This window comes from Mastomys coucha, unplaced genomic scaffold, assembly GCF_008632895.1.
Source record: "Mastomys coucha isolate ucsf_1 unplaced genomic scaffold, UCSF_Mcou_1 pScaffold3, whole genome shotgun sequence".
NCBI classification, from domain to species: domain Eukaryota; kingdom Metazoa; phylum Chordata; class Mammalia; order Rodentia; family Muridae; genus Mastomys; species Mastomys coucha.
The window spans coordinates 70,667,383-70,682,004 of NW_022196909.1; positions in this window are offsets into that span (position 1 = coordinate 70,667,383).

Genomic DNA, 14,622 nt, shown 5'->3' on the forward strand with positions numbered 1-14,622 from the left:
GCCTCCGCCTCCCAAGTGCTAGGATTAAAGGCGTGCGCCACCACCGCCCGGCTGCACATGAGGTTTTTAATGACAGAGTTCCGGGCCGAAATGTATCTCGTGCAGGAGATAGTGCAGGAGATAGCGGAATCGACCCCGAGGCTCAGGGGTTAGGGGCTTATATAGGAAAAAGGTCTGAGGGAACAAAGAAATCAGTATGGCTATACATGATTGGTTATTTTAAATGTAGTTTGTGCAGATTAGAGTTGAAAATTCCTAAAAAAGGGGAGTGAAAGGGGAGTGCTATTCAGGGTTTCTAGTTGACCTTCAACTATATCTAAGAGGACCAGATGGCCCATTACTCAGTGTCCACTCGGGCATGTCCTTGCAGGCCTGGGCCCCAGACATGTCCTTGCATTTTTGCTCTATCTCTATGGTTTATGTCTTCCTGACCTGTCAGTCCCTGGGATATCTAACAGCTTGCTTGCCTCTGCTTTGGTTTGTATTCACAGGCCTGGCCCCCTGTGTTTTTCTGTAATCTCCTCATTAGCCAGCACCAGTCTCAAATTTTTAACTCTTTCAATCCCAGGTTTACGTGGGCTCGTATTGGACTTTTATTTTCCTTTTCAATTCCTCCTAAGATGAATAAGTGAAAAGGAGTTGGAGAAGCCTGATATCACTTGGCTGAGTATTGGTAAAAACATTTTAAATCTCAGAAAATTTTCAAAGCTAGAGTATATATGCTGTATAAAATCTAATTCTCTATCATGGGAATATCCAGAAGGCATCCCATTCAGTAATTCTAGAAGACATAAAATGATGAGCAGGGCACCAGCACATTTTCACAATATTGTTGCTGCCCTTTTCCTTCTGCCAGACCTTTGGGAAGGAGATGCTGCTGCTCAACTGGATAACTTAAATGCAATGAATTTAATTAGCCCCTGAGATAGCAGGGGCCAAGTGACAGGATTAAGTCACAGAAAGCAACATGATTGTAATTATCATACTGGGCAGTATAGACACAGCAAAGTTCATTATGGCTTAATCCTTAAAGATCAGTATAAGTCAAATAAATTTTATTATCTTTGACTTATAAAGGACATTTGGTACTGGCTAATCAATCACGGTGTTTCCCCTCATGAAACAAGTAAGATGCCTATTGATACTTTGTTTGATCTGTATATGCAGACAAAATATCAAGAAAAGTAAAGGACATATTGAATTGTAGCAGAAGGTATTCTCGGTCCATGAATCAATTTTCAGTGTGCAGCTTGGTATGGTAGAGGAGACCTGGCAGGCTGACCAACTCAACTACTGTTACCTATGAAATGCTGGAGCCTGTGAAGGTGCCAGTGCAATAAATCAGAAGGTGTAGGGTCTACATAACAGAGAACAGCAATACAATATCTGAGAGGAGTCCCACTGAAGATCCAGTATTTGTAATGTATCAAGACCTAGAGCCTTTGAACCTGACCAATAACTCATTACAATGAATATTTGCAAGCTAAGATGTATAGCCAAATGGGTATTCTGTGTGACACACTATTACACACTACAGCTTTCATTATAAGTTGTTTGTATTTGTTTTTTGTTTTGTTCTGCTCTATTATTTATTTAATTATGCAGAGGAGATTTCGAGGGTAGAAGACAGATGCAAAGGGATGGGAAGATGAGTGGGATTGTGGTGCATGATGTGCAATTCACAAAGAATCAATAAAATGTTCTGGAAAGATAGGTATGGCAACAAGTACCATAGCTTCTACCCTCAACAAGCACAGAGGATATAAACTTCAAAGGTTTCTCATTCAGCCAATTTATCTGACTTGTTGATTTTCAGTTTCAGTAAAAATCCTGTCATTTGGAATGTTATGTGGTCTGTTGCCCTTACACTTTACACCTTAATCTGCATCTGTGGCAGATCAGTGTGCCTGATCCCTGACCCTACAGTCCTGCCTGTCTCCCAGGATGACTGAACTAAACAGTGACACAGATGGGACTCCCACCTGAAGACCAGTGCTGGCTGGGACCCCACAGAGCCCAGACTATGTGGGACCTTCCCTGCCCTGCCAGAGTCCCATCATTTTTTCTGGTCTGCACCTCAACCTGCACCCATGGAAAACCAGCATGCCTGCTCCCAGAACCCACTGCCCTGCCTGTCTCCAAGGAGGTCTTCCCAAACCACCAACACAGGTGAAACAACCACCCTCATTCCCAGTCCAGCTGGGACACCCACAGAGTCCAGGAGACATGGAATTCTCCCCACACTGCTAAAGCCCTAAGACCGTGTGGTCTGCACCTCCACCTGTACCCTTGACCTTTTACTGTGCCTGCTCCCCAACCCCAGTGTGTTGCCTGTCTCCCAGAAGTACTACTCTAACCAGGGACACAGGAGGCCTGCTCTAACAAGAAACAGCACTCTCTGCCTCCATATAGGCATGCTCAAATCCAGCACAGACAGCTATACCTACTCTAAGTCCTGTTACGATCTGAGACAACCAGTCTATATAACACGAGATAACCAGATGAAAAAAGATAACCATAATAACATAATTAAAGAAGCCAATGTAATTTAGCACCATTAGATCCCAGTTCTACCACAGTAAGCCCAGAATACTCTAACATACCTGGTGAGCAAGAGTCTGACCTTAAACCACAACTCATAAATAGAGGCCATTAAGGAGGATATAATTCCCTTAAAGAAATACAGAAAAACATAGGCAAAATGTAGAAGGCCCTAAAGATGAAACAAATCAGTCCCTTAAAGAAATACAGGAAAATACAACCAAACAGGAGGAGTTGAACAAAAGAGTCTATGTCTTAAAACTAAACATTGAAACAATAAAGAAATCACAAATGGAGGCAACCCTGGAGATGGAAAACCTAGGAAAGAGAACAGGAACTACAGATGTAAGTATCACCAATAAAATACAAGAGATGGAAGAGAGAATCTCAGGTACAGAGGATACCATAGAAGATATTGATAGATCAGTCAAAGAAAATACAAAGTATATAAAGTTCCTAACCCAATACATCCAGGAAATTGGGGATACAATGGAAAGATCAAACCTAAAAATAATAAGAACAGAAGAGGGTGAAGATTCCCAGTTCAAAGGGGCAGAAAAAAAATCATAGAAGAAAACTTTCATAATCTAAAGCAATAGATAGTCATAAATGGACAAGAAGGCTAGAGAACACCAATTAGATTGAACCAGCAAAGAAAATCCTCCTGCCACATCAAAATCAAACTCTAAGTGTATAGAACAAAGAGAAATATTAAAAGCTGCAAGGGAAAAATTCCAAGTATCATTAAAAAAAAAAGACTTATCAGAATTATACATGACTTGTAAAAACTGATTCTGGTCAGATATAGTGCAGACCCTAAGACACCAAAAGATCCTGGACAGATGTATTGCAGACCCTAAGAGGTCACAGATACCAGGACAGACAAATATACACAGCAAAATTCTCAATCACCATACATGGACAAATCAAGATATTCCATGACAAAACCAAATTTAAACAATCTCTCTGCTAATCCAGTCCTATAGAAGACACTATAAGGAAGCCTCCAAAATAAAGAAGGTAACTATACCCAAGACAATGCAAGAAATTAATCATGAACTGGGCAGTGGTGGCACACGCCTTTAATCCCAGTACTTGGGAGGCAGAGGCAGGCGGATCTCTGAGTTTGAGGCCAGCCTGGTCTACAGAGTGAGTTCCATGACAGCCAGGGCTACACAGAGAAACCCTGTCTCCAAAAAAAAGAAAAAGAAAAAAGGAAAAAGAAAAAAAGAAAAGAAAACAAATTAATCATGTCACTACAAACCAAAAAAAGGAATCACGCACAGATAATACCACCTCTAACAACACAATATCAGGAACTAATAATCATTGTTCATTAATATCTCTTAACATAAATGGATTCAATTCCACAATAAAAAGACACATGCCAACAGCCTGGATATGTAAGCAAGGTCCACCATTTGGCTGCATTCAAGAAAAACACCCCAGCAACAAAAACAGATACTATCTCAGAGTAAAGGGTTAGGAAAAACTTTTCCTAGCATACAGTCCCAAGAAATAAGCTTGAGTATACATTCTAATATCCAATAAAATAGACTTTCAAACAAAAGTAGTTAAAACAGATGGAAAGGACACTTTATACACATCAAAGGAAAGTATGCCAAGATAGAGTCTCAATTCTGGATATCTATGCCCCAAATGCAAGGGCACACACATTCATAAAAGAACCTTTATATAAAGCTCAAAACACACATTTTCCACCACACAATAAAATGGAAGACATCAACACTATATTCTCACCAATGTGCAGGTTATCAAGGTAGAAACTAAACAGAGACACAGTGAAACTAATAGAAATTATGAACCAAATGGGTGTTAGAGATATCTATAGAATATTTTACTCAAAACCAAAAGAATACACCTTTTTCTCAGTACTTCATGGAACCTTCTCCAAAATTGACCACATAATTGGAAATAAAATAAGCCTTCACATATACAATTAAATTGAGATAATCCCTAGATTTCTATCAGATCACCAGGGACAAAGGCTGGACTTCAAATAACAACAGAAACAAAAGAAAGCCCACATACTCATGCAGACTGAACAACTTTCTGTTCAATAATAACTTAGCCAGGAACTAAATAAAGGAATAAAAGAAAGATTTTCTAGTATTCAATGAAAATGAAGGCACAGTATGGCCAAACTTATGGGACGCAATGAAAACAGTGTTAAGAGGTAAATATATAACACTAGCTGCAGAAATCCTATACTTCAACTTAACACCTCATCCAAAAACTCTAGCACATAAGGAAGTAAGCATACCAAAGAGAAGTGGACAGCAGGAACTCGTCATACACAGACGAGCAGTCAACTAACTAGTAATAAGGAGAAGAACTAAGAATCAAGAAAAACAAGAGCCTCTTTGTTGAGAAAATCACCAGACAGACAATCAGCTAAACTAACTAAAAGGCACAGACCCAGTATCTAAACTAATAAAATCAGAAATCAAAATGGAGACATAACAACAGAAAATGAGGATATTCAAAAATAAAAATAAAAAATAAAAATAACCTTCCGATCTTTGTACAAAAGCTTTTACTCAATAAAACTGGAAAATCTAGATGAAATGGATAGTTTTCTAGACAGATATCATTTACCAAATTTAAGCCAACATGAGGTAAATTAACAATCCTTAAGAAGATATTAGCAGTCATTAAAACTTCTTAACAACAACAAAAAAAGCCCAGGACCTTACAAGGGAAGCAGGGATGGTTCAATTATATAAGCAACCTCAAAAAAAATTTCAAGATCATCTTGTTAGATACTGAATATTCTTTGACAAAACTCAACGATCCTTCATGTTAATAGTCTGGGAAAAATCAGGAATTCAAAGCACCGAACTAAACATAATAAAGGCAATATACAACAAAACAATGGTCAACCACAAATTAAATGAATGGAAACTTAAAGCAATCCCACTAAAATCAGGGATAAGACAAGGCTGTCCACTCCCTATTTATTCAAAGTAGTATTTCATTGTTGTTGAGATTGAAAGCTGGTACAACCACTCTGGAATTCAGTCTGGCTGTTGCTCAGAAAATTGGACATAGTACTACCTGAGAATCCAGCTATACCACTCCCAGGCATATACCCAAAAGATGCTCTAACATATAAGAAGGACACGTGCTCTACTATGTTCATAACAGCCTTATGTATAACATCCAGAAGCTGGAAACAACCCAGATGTCCTTCAACAGAGAAATGGATACAAAAAATGTGGTACATTTACACAATGGAGTACTACTCAGCTATTAAAAGAATGATTTCATGAAATTCTTTTTTTTTTTTTTTAGTTCTTTTTAAAAATTTTACATTTCAAATGTTATCCACTTTCCCGGTTTCCCCTCTGCATCTCCCCTATCCCATCCTGCCTTACCCTGCTTCTATTAGGGTGCTCCTCCACCCACCTAGTCACTCCTGCCTCACTGACCTAGCATTCCTCTACACTGGGGCATCAAGCCTTTTCCGGACCAAGGGCCTTCCCTCCCATTGGAACCAGATAAGACCCCTTCAACTCCTTCAGTCCTTCCCCTAACTCCTCCATTAGGGCCCCTGTGCTCAGTCCAATGGTTAGCTTCGAGCCTCTGCATCTGTATTGGTCAGGCTCTGGCAAAGCCTCTCAGGAGACAGCTGTATCAGGCTCCTGTCAGCAAGCACTTCTTGATATCTACAAGTGTGTCTAGGTTTGGTTTCTACATTTGGGATGGGTCTTCAGGTAGGGCAGTCTCTGGTTGCTTTTTCCTTCAGTCTCTGCTCCATTCTTTGTCCCTGTATAACTTTTTATTTATTTTTTTGTTTTTGTATGTATGTATGTATGTATGTATATTTGGCCTATAAATATGTCTGTGCAACATGTATGTGAATCTTGCCTGTAGATACCAGAAGAGGGCATCATATATCCAGGTCTTTAATTGGAGACAATGGAACATAGTCACACTGGTGCTGGTAGTGGAGCCTGTGATATGTGGAAGCATACCAAGGGTTTTTAACCAATGTATCATCTCTCCAGATCCTATATTGCAATGTTTATGCTTTAACTTTTTAAAGCTATGAGTTTTATTTCATGCCTTTAAAAAGCAAATCATGAAACTTAAAGACACTATATTTTCTGCTATGAAACAGGTATATTAATCAAATAATTCAGGAACAAAGAAGTTTTTTTTTTTTATTAATCAGAAATTAGTTAATGAACTCAATGTTCCCACAGACCAAATATCCCAGGCTTATCCAGAGTGCTGAAACAGAACACTAGCTTCCCTTCCCCCATTTCCATTTCTCTCATAAATTCCACAGACCATCCCCCAATGGCCTCACTTTCCCGCCTACTTACCTCCGTTTTGCAGCACCCAATTCAGGCAGACATCTCTGCTCCAGCCTTATCTGCCAGACCAGATAACTGGCCAGCAGATCATGTCAGCTCTCTCTGTTGCCCTAGATCTATTCCTTCAGGATTGTCCAGAATAATGCAACATAGCACCAGCTCCTCCACCCTAAATCCCTAACCACTAACTTGTGAATCACATGATCTACATTCTTCTACCCTTCACTAAATCACAGCCATGAAAAACAGCATACATCCCCTGTGAACCAGCCAAGCAGGCCAGTAGATCAGGAAACACACAGCCATCTTTCAAGCTGAAAAATCCATAGATTTTTCATAGATTGTGGAACAATCTATGATTGTGGAACAAAAGACAATCCAAAAATAAAACACCCACAGAACAAAAGCAAACCGAGAAATCAGCACTTCTATGTAAAATCACCCCAAACAGATGCTTAGACACCAGTATAAGAACAGTCTGTAGCATCCAGGACGATAAGTCAGCACTAGAGCCGAGCTGCACTACCATAGCAGACATGAGTACTCCGACATAGCTGAAATATGAGGAAAAGTCCTTCAATTAATTGTTGAAAATGATAGAGGCTGTGGAACAGGAAATGCAAAATAATCCACTACAGATTTTCAGAAACAAATACAATATAATAATATATAGTAAAAAAAAACAAAACAGCAACTGTAGGAAAAGTAAAAGGCCCTTAAAGAAATTTAAACCTCAAAAATTGGAAGAAATCTATATATTTCTTCAGAAAAAAACAGAAAAATGAAGACAATGAGGGAAGGAAACAAACAAAAATGTATAGGCCCTAAAAATGGAAACAGATTCAATAAGGAAACCTTTAAGTGGAGGAATTCTAGAGATAAAAATGTAACAATTCAAACAGACTCGATTTACAGACTGTTTTTGGTCACATGCATGATAAAAATGCCTGGTAGCCTGGGCTACCTGGAAAAGTGCATAACACACTTAAATGTGAAATTATCCCTCTAAATCCTATGTTGGATATTTTGTTTATTTACTTATCCATTTATCCATTTATTTATTTATTTATTCATTGAGTTTTAATAAAATGAGCATTATAACTTTTTGGCATGAGCATATTTTTTATTATTATTTTCTTTAATTGCATCGCAAATGTTGCCTGCCTCCCAATCCAAGCTCTCAGAGCTCTTCCTCTATCCCCCATCCTTCATCCCCTTCTCCTCTGAGAGGGTACTCCCCCAGACATCCGCCTTCCCTGGAGCAACAGGTATCTATAGCATTAGGTGCATCCTCTCCCACTAAGGCCAGACAGGGCAGTCTTTTGCTATACATATGCCAGGGACCTGTGACCATCTCATTTATGTTCATTGGTTTGTGGCTTAGACTCGGGGAGCTCCCAGGGGTCCAGGTTAGTTGACACTGAAGGTCTTCCTGTGGAGTTTCCATCCATTTCACCTTCTTCAATCCTTCCCCTAACTCTTCCATATCAGTCTTCAACCTTGGTCCAGTGGCTGTCTATAAATATCTACTTCTGTCTCAGTCAGCTGGTGGTAAAGCCTCCAAGAGGACTGTCATGATAGGCTCATGTCTGTTAGCAAAACATAACATCAGCCATAAAGTCAAGCTTTGGTATCCACCTAAAAAATGGAACCCAAGTAGGGCCAGTTACTGGTCAGCCATTTTTTCAAGCTCTACTCCATTTTCCTACTTGCATTTCTTTCGCACAAGAACTATTTGGGTCAAAAAAATTGACAATGAGTTTGTGTTCCCATCCCTCCACTGGTGGTCCTGTCTATATACTGGAGGTGGTCTCTTTAAGGTCAATTTCTCCAGTATTGAACACTTCAGCTAAGGTCATCCACATTGAGTCCTGGGAGCTCCCTCCATACTAGGTCTCGGGGAATTCCTAGGGAATTCCCACTTTAGTGACCTGTGGCAGCAGGATACTCCCACTTACCTGATCCTGCTCCCATTTCCCCCTCTCCTCTCAGACCCAGTCCCTTCATCCCTCACTCTGCTTCCCAGAATTATTTCTTTCCCCCTTCTAAGTATGATTAAAGAGTGCTAACATGTGCCTTTTTTCTTGTTTAACTTCTCTGGCTGAGTGTGGTGTATCATACACATTTTGTACATTTTTCCAATATCCAAGTATCAGTGAGTACATACCATGGATGTCTTTTTGTGACTAGATTACGTTACACAGGATATTTCCCCCCTTTTTTGGTTATTTTATTTTTTTACATTTCCCAGTTTCCCAGTTTCCCCCATACCTTCTCTCCTTCCCCTGTATCTACGAATGTTTTCCCCCAACTGCCCATTCACTCCTGCCTCAACCCCATAGCACTCCTCTACACTGGGTCATTGAGCATCCATAGGACCAAGGAGCTCTCATTCCATTGATGCCAAATAAGGCAATCCTCTGTTACATATGCAGCTGGAGATATGGGTCCCTCCATGAGTACTCTTTGGTTAGTGGTTTAGACCCTGGGAACTTTAGGGGGTCTGGGTGGTTGATATTGTTGTTCTTCCCATGGGGTTGCAAACTCCTTCAGCTCCTTCAGTCCTTCCCCTAACTCCTCCATTGGGGACCCTCTGCTCAGGCCAATGGTTGGCTTTAGCTATCCAGTGGCCCTGGAGAACTGGGTATACCTGAAAGGGAGGCTTGGGATGAAATAGGACAGACAGGCAAGAGAAGAATGAAGCCAAGACAAAGATTTCTGTTCATGGCTCAAAGTTTAATTTTTAGCTCTGTGTTTATATAGAGGAAACCCAAAGACCCATCCTTTATTTCGGCTGAGTTTTGTTGCTTTGTTTCAGCTGGATTCTGTTACAAAACAAGCTCAGCTGCTCACGGGCAGTCTGCTTCTGCAGTTGGGCAAGGCAGAAGACTTCCACCTAGGTCAGAAGACTCCACCCAGGTCAGGGGAAGACCAACTGTGGCAAACAATTAAGGTCTGATTAGCCTGCTCAGGGCTGGGGGAAGGGCACAACTGGTATTCCTCATCCACATCTGTATTGGTCAGGCTCTGGCAGAGCCTCTCAGGGGACAGCTACACCAGGCTCCTTCTGGCAAGCACTTCTTGGTCAGTAAGTGTCTGGGTTTGGTGTCTGCATATAGAATGAATCCCTAGGTGGGGTAGTGTCTGGACAGCCTTTCCTTCCCAGCTCTGCTCCACTCTTTGTCCCTGTATTTATTCTGACAGGAGCAATTCTGTATTAATATTTTTGAGATGGGTGGGTGGCCCTACCCCTCAGCCAGGGGCCATGCCTATCTGCTGGATATGGATGGTCTTTACAGTTTCCATCTCCGCATTGTTGGGTATTTCAGCTAATGTCATCCCTGATGGGTCCTGAGAACCTCTTGGTTCCATGGCATCTGGGACATTCTAGTGGCTAACCCAGTTTCCCCTCCCCATTGCTACACACCTGAGTTCAAATTCTTGACCCTCTGTACTTCTTCCCAATTCCTCCCATATATGATCTTTCCCCCTTTTCCCTCCTCCTTCCTTCTTCCTCCCAGATCCCCCTCTATCTACCTCCTGAGATAATTTTCTTCCCTCTTATGAATAGGACTGAAGTATCCACATTTTGGTCTTCCTTCTTCTTGGGTTTCATATTGTCTGTGAGATGTATCATGGGTATTCTGAGCTTTTTTTTTTTTTTTTTTTTTTTTTTTTTTTTTTTTTTTTTGGCTAATATCTACTTATCAATGAGTACATTCCATGTGTGTTCTTTTGTGACTGGGTTATCTCACTCAGGATGATATTTTCTTGTTCTATTCAGTTGCCTGTGAATTTCAAGAAGTCATTGTTCATAACAGCTGAATAGTATTTCATTGTGTAAATGTACCACATTTTCTGTATCCATTCGTCTGTTGAGAAACATCTGGGTTGATTCCAGCTTCTGGCTATTATAAATAAGGCTGTTATGAACATAGTGGAGCATGTGTCCTTGCTATATGTCGAAGCATCTTTTAGGTATATGCTCAGAAGTGGTAGAGCTGAGTCCTCAGGTATTTCCAATTTTCTGAAGAACCACCAGACTGATTTCCAGAGTGATTGTACCATGTTAAAGTCCCACCAGCAATAGAGCAGTGCTCCTCTTTCTCCACATCCTCACCAGCATTTGCTGTCAATTGAGTTTTTGTTCATAGCCATCCTGACTGGTGGGAAGTGGAATCTCAGGGTTGTTTTGATTTGCAATTCCCTGATGACTAAAGATGTCAAACATTTCATTAAGTGCTTCTCATCAATTTGAGAATCCTTAGTTGAGAATTCACTGTTTAGCTCTGTACCCCAGTTTTTAACAGGATTATTTCTGGAGTCTAACTTTTTGAGTTCCTTGTATTTTTGGATATTAGCCCTCTGATGGATTTAGGGTTGGTAAAGATCTTTTCCCAATCTGTGGATTGTTGTTTTGCCCCATTAACAGTTCTCTTTACCTTATAGAAACTTTTCAATTTTATGAGTTCTCACTTGTCAATTGTTAATCTTAGATCATGAGCCACTGGTGTTTTGTTCAAGTAAATTTCCCCTGTGTCAAAGTGCTCAGAGGTGCTTTCCTACTTTGGATTCTACTAGATTCAGCATATCTGGTTTTATGTGGAGGCCTTTGATCCACTTGTACTCGAGCTTCATACAAGGAGATAAGAATGGATCAGTTTAAATTCTTCTACATGCAAAATACCAGTTGAACCAGCAACATTTGTTGAAAATGCTCTCTTTTTTTCCAATGGATGATTTTTGTCTTCTTTGTCAAAGATCAGATGTGTGGGTTCATTTCTGGGTCTTTAATTCTATTTCCATTGATCTACCTGCCTATCTCCATACTAATACCATGTGGTTTTTATCACTATTGCTCTGTAGTACAGCTTGAGGTCAGAGATGGTCATTGCCCTAGTAGCTCTTTTTTTTTCTTTTTTTCCTTTTTTAAATTTTATTTAATATATTTTTTTACACTCCAGATTTTATCCCCTTCCTGGTCTAACCTCTGACTGTTCCCCATCCCAAACCTCCTCCCCACCCCCTGTCTCCATGAGGATGTCCCCAACCCCCCTCTATCAGACCTCTCAACTCCCTGGGGCCTTGAGGGTCTCTTGAGGGTTAGGTGCATCTTCTCTGACTGAACCCACAACCAGCAGTCCTCTCCTGTATATGTGTCAGGGGCCTCATATCAGCTGGTGTATGCTGCCTGGTTGGTGGTAAAGTGTCTGAGGGATCTCTGGGGTCCAGGTTAATTGAGATACTGGTCTTCCCACAAGGTTGCCCTCCTCCTCAGCTTCTTCCAGCTTTTCCCTTATACAATCACAGGGATCAGCATCTTCTGTCCATTGGCTGGGTGCAAATATCTGCATCTGACTCAAGTGGCTGTTGGGTCATTTGGAGGGTAGTCACAATATGTCCCTTTTTGTGAGCACTCCATAGCTTCAATAATAGTGTCAGCCCTTGGGGCCTTCCTTTGTGCTGGATCCCACTTTGGACCTGTTGCTCAACCTCCTTTTCCTCCATTTCTGTCCCTGTAGTTCTTTCAGACAGCAACTATTATGGGTCAGAGTTTTGACTGTGGGTTGGCAACCTAATCCCTTACTTGATGCCCTGACTTTCTACTAGAGATGAGCTCTACAAGTTCCCTCTGACCATTGTAGGGCCTTTCATCTAAGGTCCCTTTGAGTCCTGAGAGTCTCTCACCTTCCAAGTCTCAGGTAGATTCTTAAGAGTCCCCCCACCTCCTGAGGTTGCCTGTTTCCATTCCTTCTGCTGGCCCTCATGGTTTCAGCTCTTTTGCCCCCTGCCCAATACCAGATCATGTTCCCCTCTTACCAGTCCCCCTGTCCCTTTTCCCATCCAGGTTCCTCCCTACCTCCCCTTGTGATTGCTTTCTTCTCCTTTCCATGTGGTATTGAAGCATACTCACCTGGGCCTTTTAGCTTGTTGACCTTTTTGAGTTCTGTGGACTGTACCTTGGGTATTCTGTATTTTTTTTTGGTTGGGGGGGCTAATATCCACTTCTTAGTGAGTATATGCCATGCATATCCTTCTGGGTCTGCCTCACTCAAGATGATATTTTATAGTTCCATCCATTTGCCTGCAAAACTCAGGATGTCCCCATTCTTAATAGCTGAGTAGTATTCCATTGTGTAAATGAAGCACATTTTCTGTATCTAGTCTTCTGTTTTGGGACTTCACAAACAAGGACACTATTAATATAGTGAAACACATCCCTCTGTGGCATGGTGGAGCATCTTTTGTGTATATTCCCAAGAGTAGTATTGCTGGGTCTTATGATAGATCTATTTCCAATTTTCTGAGGAACCTCCAGATTGATTGGATTTAGGGTTAGTGAAGATCTTTTCCAAATGTCTAGATTGGCATTTTGTCTTACTGACAATGTCCTTTGCCTTACAGAGGCATTCCAATTTCAAGTGGTCCCATTTATCAACTGTTGGTCTTAGAGCCTGAGCCACTGATGTTCAGGAAATTTTCTCATGTGCCAGTTTACTCACTGTTATTTCCCACTTTCTCTACTATTAGATTCATTGTATCTGATTTAATGTTGAGGTCTTTGATGTACTTTTACTTCAGCTTTGTGCTGGGTGATAAATAGGAATCAATTTCCATTCTCCTGCATGCATACATCCAGTTAGACCAGCAACAGCTAATGACAATATCATTTTTTGGCTGTATTATGGTTTTGACCTCTTTCTCAAAGATTAAGTGTCCTTAGGTGTCTGAGTTTCTTTCTGGATCTTCAGTTCTATCCCATTTATCGACCTGTCTCTGTACCAATGCCATGTGGTTTTTATCACTATTGTGAATGTTCATTGCACATAGTGATGATTTTCATAAACACAGTTTATTTTAAATACAACACGCAATGTCAAAGACCATCTTTGATACAAGAAGTAAATTTAGATGGGATATTGAGGTGGCAGTGAACCAAAACCTGGTACCTCCTGGCAATTTGTGGCCTCCATTCATCATGATAGGTATTCACAACAAAATGTGGGTAGCAGGGAGTCATAGTTGGTGACTCTGTTGACTTGATATCAGCTCCATTTATATCTGTTGAGAATTCTGAATTCTCTTCCAGTCTTCTGGGGACAAAACTGATTATTTCTGGTAGTTCCCTCCTGTATATTGAAAGCTGGAGTTGACTAGTTTTTGTAACTGAACAAAGATATCTGGTCAATGTTAACTTATTCTTCCCTAAATGAGAAAAATATGAGAGAGTGTGATCCTCCAGAAGAACAGTGAAATATTTCCAATTAATTAATTTACTTAGCATTTTGATCACAAATTTCCCTCCTTCTACTCTCTCACTTCACCTTCCCTATCACCTCCCCTTTTCATCAGGAAAGCAGAGGACTCCCATGTATATCAACCCTTATTTTCCTATGAACATGCAGTAGCACAGTGCACATCTTTACCGATTAAGGCTAAACAACACTGCTCAGTTAGGGTAAAGGAATACAAATGCAAGAAACAGAGTCAGAGACAGCCCTTTCTCCAGTTGTTAGGGTTTCCACATGAATACTATACTGCACATTTCTTACAGTCTTCCATTTTGTTTGCTAGGGCTTCCATTACTCTTGGTGAGAAATTTGTAGAGGTCATTTCCTGGTATGCCAATGAACATGGATATAGCCTGATACCCATGTGTTACCTCATAACCTATACTGCCTCCTAGGTACCAGAAGGCCTGAGCCATCTACCTCAGCAAGAACATGAGAACAAGAAT